Raw genomic sequence first — 5,921 nt, 5'->3', positions numbered from 1 at the left:
AGCGCCCCTTTGAACCCTAGATGCGGTCTTCTGCAAAGCTGCACTGCAGCAAGCTTCCCGCCCTTTACCAACCCAGAAGTCCTTGCGAAGGAGAAATCAGACCAATCAGACGACGAAAGGGAGGAGTTCACACGGATGTGCAACTTCTCTTCCTATTTCCGGCGTGATCTGTCCCAAAATACAACTTCGGTGCACCCTCTTGGACTCGCGTCAAGGTTCTGCACTACATGATATCATCAAAATGTGGACTCTGAGGAGGTCCACAAGTCCGGAGTGGGCCATTTGGGACAGGGCCTTAGTGGATAGGGAGGGTTTTCGGACACAGCTAAGGTGAACAAAATTTAAAGGTAGTTTTTTTACTTTTGAAAACATACCTCCTTTTGAACAAAAACATTTTTATTCACTAACAATATAAATGAGACTGTCCTTCAAAAATACCAACCTAATAGTTAATTTGTGCAAGCACTTTATTACGACGTCGAGGTACATGTAAGGGATTTTTTGCAGTTGTAAATGTAAAAATAGTTTCATAAACATTTATGGTTTTAAAGATATTTTGGAGCATCTAACCCCACCCTCACCCTAAACTCAACCAACACGCAAGTAAAAGGTATTTATTGCATAAATTGACCAAAAAAACAACAGTATAAACATAGGTGTCATTTAAACTGGGGTCGCTGGGGACATGTCCCCACCACTTTTTGAAATGGCTGATTTTGTCCCCACCACTTTTTGAAAGCATTTGGTTAAAATGTTCTGAAAAATCAAATACCTGTGCGACTTACACTGCAAACATGACTTTCTTACTTAGTATTTTTGTCTTGTTTCAGTAGTAATATCTAAAAATTCTTAAATAAAGATGATTTTCTTGATGAGCAAAATGACCTAAGAAAATAAGTCTAGTTTTTAGACAAAAAATATACAATTTAAGTGAATTTGTGATTAAAACAAGCAAAAATATCTGCCAATGGGTTGTAAAAAAAACTTTCTAAAATTAAGATTTATTTTTTCTTAAACACTTCATTTAAGCAAAATTTTCTCACACCATTGGCAGATATTTTTGCCTGTTTTAAGCACAAACTCACTTAAATTGTATATTTTTTGTTTAAAAACTAGACTTATTTTCTTACGTCATTTTGCTCATCAAGAAAATGTATCTTGATTTAAGAATTTTTTGATATTTCTACTGAAAACAAGACAAAAATGCTAAGAAACAAAGTCAGATTTTCAAGAAAAAAATTCTTAGTATTTTTGTCTTGTTTTCAGTATATCAAAAAAAAATCTTCAATTAAGATGCTTTTGAATTTTGTGTTTACAAAAAATGTTCAAGATTGTCAATTGGCAGATTTCTTTTGCTTGTTTTATGCACAAAATCACTTACATTTGGTATTTTTGGTCTAAAAACTAGACTTATTTTCTTAGGTTATTTTGCTCAAGAAAAAGCATCTTAATTTAAGAATTTTTAAATATTTTCCTGAAAGCAAGACAAAAATACAAAGAAATTTTTTTCTTGAAAATAATTTTTTGCAGTGTACAACTTGTTTTGTGGTCCAGGGTCAATTACGTTGTAATTATGATTTTTACAGTATGGTGCTTTGGCACTGTTTGGTTGAGCTGGTGTTGCAGGGACTGTTTCATGTGCAGTCAACATTGTTGAGGGTTTTATGCTGAGTAGCCTACATTATGCCCATTTTTGATGCGCCATTATTCAATATTTTTCCCGTTCTGCTGTAATGTTTTTTCATCTGATCTTTTGTCCCCACCACTTTTCAACACAAACTGACGCCCCTGAGTATAAAAGTATTTGTGTTTCAAACCTTGCGAACTAAAGCCATATGATCACTCATTTAAACATAAACCGGAACATTAGAGCATGAAGCAGTCGGATACGGCTATAGTGCTTCACATTCTTAGCTGACGTAATAATGCAATCGGTCACGAGAGACACACGAGCCAATGCTATTTCACAATCAAAGATGACGCATTATCGCTTCTTCTGGTAGCTGTTTTTGAACGAGTGTGATCACTTTTGCATCTTTTATTCATATAAATGGATCATTTGACCTTGGTGCACTTGGAATATTTTAAGTACTTTTTGAAAAAAGTAAATGGAAAATCATAACCCAATACATGTCATCATAGCAAAATTATTCCCCAGTAATTTCATACCCTCATATATTAAAGGGGACATATCATGAAAATCTGACTTTTTCCATATTTAAGTGTTATAATTGGGTCCCCAGTGCTTCTATCAATCTAAAAAATATGAAAAAGATCAGCCCAGTAACTTAGTTTTGGTAAACCATTCTCTGCAAGCATGTGAAAAAATAGCTCATTGAACTTTGGCTCCCCTCGTGATGTCAGAAGGGGATAATAATGTCCCTTAATCTGCACTATTCAACCACGGCACTGCCATTTAGTGCAGAGAGAGAGATAGAGAGAGAGAGAAAGAGAGAAATTGAAAGCACAATTGAAGTTTAATTTCAACAAACCACCATCATGGCGATCAGTGTTTGCCTTTCATCAGTTCATTTGCATTTAAAAGGACACATCCAAAAATGGCACATTTTTGCTCACACCTATAAAGTGTCACTTTAAACATGCTATAATAAAGTATTTATATGTTTTTTGAGCGAAAACTTCACATGCGTTAAAGAAGATGGCTCATTCTCCTCCACACCCCCTGCTTCTGCACCAGTGAAGAAATCAGTAGGTGATGACGGTTTTCGTTTGCACGGCAGTATCTGACAGGCCTGAGGACACCACATCTTAACAAATCAATAGACGGCAGAAACTTCATCCTTACTGCAGCCAGCCAGAGCTGACAAACTACCAATCAAACCCTATTAGAGCTTAAAGATAGTTTACTCCAAAATGATCACTTTTAAATGTATTCAAAATACAAACATTCACATGCCATTTTAAACCCATAAAACAATCGGTAACACTTTATTTTACGACCCGCAAAGTACCGCGTAATTAAACCGAATTTACAGCGTACCTATTTGTAACAACAGGGTAGGTAACCTGTAGGTATAAGGGAATAATATTTTAAGTTTGGGGTAATAAGGGGGTAAGAATATGAAGAATTATAAATTATTTATACTCTAAGTATTTTATAACAACAGGGTACCTATTGTAATATTATGTGGTATGTATGACTTAGTCAAGTCTATGGGGAAATTATGTTTTATTTATTTTTTATTGTGAATTTTTCATATTGACTACTGAATGTTGTATACTACGAGCCACATCGGCAAATAAATATAACAGCATATCACTTTTATTTTAGTAGCCTATATTACTTGCTTTTAATAACAAAAGTCCAGCAGATTTAATGTGGTTATCTTTTTTTTAAGGTAAGTACAATACAAATAGCAACTTATTATTTACCAGGAAACTCCTACATTTGCGGACATATTTGAAGTGGTGCTTTGCAATTTATTTACTGTAAACACAAGTATTTTAGCCAAATATAATTTATGAAATGGCAAACCAGAATGAAACAACAGCAGATATCAGCTCCCGCTAAAGCAAAAGACGACTACATGCGTAGGTTAGTGCGCAGGTGTAGAGCGCGCGGCCGTCTGCAGGAGGTTTGCTGGAACGCGATCCTGAGGTGAAATTTCTTTAAGAGGTTTTAAAAACGTTATACACTGTGGAGTACAGCTGCGAGTGATGTTAGCAGGTTCCGCATGCTGGATAAGGTGACTGGTTTTGTTAATACATGACTCACGCATTTCAAACAATGTTTTTCAAGAAAGTTGATAGCTAACGGTAGCCGGTTAGCTAGCACATAAGTAAACCTAAAATTTATAAACGTAACTGGCTTAGAAAACTCTGTTTCTGTCAAGGCACAGTGAAGAAACATTTACTGAAGGCTTTCATTTATGTTTTTTATATGTAATGCAGAACAGCATTTGTGAGACGACATCAACTCATCATCCGAGTGGACAAGAACACCAACAGAGGAAGCCAAGCCGCAAAAACAATGAAAAATTGTCATGACTTTTTATTTTAAATAAAAGTTATGTGATAATAAACATTAAGTGTTGGCTTAATTATAGTGTTTTAAAGATGTTTTGAAATAAGTTGTTTTAAAATAAAAATAACAATATTCTGTATGTTTATGGTATTTACCCTATAACAAGAGGTGAACAAAGCACCACTTTAGTTTACAGCCCGCAAATATGTGAGTTACCTGGTACATACACCGAACAATCGGGGAATAAGCCCCACTTTAATTTACAGCCCGCAAATATAAGAGTTACTTGGTACATACACAGAACAAGCGGGGAATAAGCTCCACTTTAATTTACAGCCCGCAAATATAAGAGTTACCTGGTAACTCCTGTATACATATACAGATCAAAGAGGTACAAGTTGCTATTATTTTTATTGTGTGTTATATTTTATTTGCCGACGTGGCTTGTAGACATCAACTGTAGGCTATACAAAACACTTCATCAGGTAAGTAGCAAATATGAAAAAAAAACATCTTACACATAGACCATATTACCCATAGACATAAGTCATACATACCACGTAATATTACAATAGGTACCCTGTAGTTATGAAATACTTAGAGAATAATTTTCCATATATTCTTACCCCCTTATTACCCCAAACTTAAAATATTATTCCCTTATAACTACAAGTACGTACTGTAGAGGTACTCTGTTGTTACAAATAGGTACGCTGTAAATTCGGTTTAATTACGCGGTACTTTGCGGGTCGTAAAATAAAGTGTTACCAAACAATCTTATGTAAAATGCAAAAAGTGTTTTTGTCTCGCTTTTCTGCGTGCACTTTTAATGAATGGAGATCGGAGCTTTACAAAAGATGATTGAATTTTTATTTTTGGATGAACTACTCCTTTAATTTATCCTAATGTGTTTCACAGTGGGAGGCGAATGAGAATACAATCTATGTGAATATAGTGTAGCAAGAGGATGTAATAAAAATACCAGGAAATTATTTCCTTGCATGGAAAGCGTTCCCCTCTGCAATATGAGTGTTTAATTGAAACATTCAGAGCTCCCCCCAGAGTTCTGCTTTATAATCGATAGTTTTGCCTGAGGCTGACTTCACAGTTCACACTTTATAGACAATGGGGAGGTGCAACGGCGAAAGGAGAAGGAAATGCGAACGCAATTAATTATAAATGGAGCTGTGCAGATCGAGCAAACTGTACGGGTCACAGACTTCACCATAATGCACTTCTGCTGCCGTTTTCCCCTGTAGATTGAGACCCTCCATCTTGGGCCATGGGCTAATGAAGGACCTGATTGCTTTGCCTAATGAGAACCACACTCGAGGAAATGGATTCCTGCATCAGTGGGTCAAGTATTAAAATAAATCTCATTTCTCACAGATACAGAATGCTTGCTTTCTCCATCCTGAAGTCTTCCCCTCTGTGCTTCCCTTAGTCCCCTTGCATTTGATTTAACAGGCCAATCTAGTAGAGCCAAATAGTCTTGCTTGTTTTCTTTGCACGGATGCAATACTGTGTTGTTAACTTTAGAAGAGGATACGGCTGCAACATTAGGAGGTGGATTGTGATTTGGACCCACAGAATAAGATACAGACCTCATTGTAACAGACGTGATGATAATTCACATTTGCACTTACATTTATATGTTTGGCAGGGGCTTTTATCCAATGTGACGTAATAGTGCATTTAAGCTATTCACTTTTTTAATTCAGAGAAAATGCTCAAAACAGTCCTTAGCTGTCACTGGTGTGGTACTCTTACATTAAGTACACCTTTGCACCTAAAGAGTTCATATTGGTACCTCAAAGGTGTATACTGGTACCAAATTTATACAAATATGTACTTAAATGGTACATATTAGGACCTCTGTAACTCTTTCCCGCAATTGACGAGTTATCTCGTTAATCAAGAGAAAACATTTGCATTA

Source organism: Paramisgurnus dabryanus, chromosome 8 (assembly GCF_030506205.2).
Source record: "Paramisgurnus dabryanus chromosome 8, PD_genome_1.1, whole genome shotgun sequence".
Lineage (NCBI taxonomy): Eukaryota > Metazoa > Chordata > Actinopteri > Cypriniformes > Cobitidae > Paramisgurnus > Paramisgurnus dabryanus.
Note: the sequence above shows the minus strand (reverse complement) of the source record.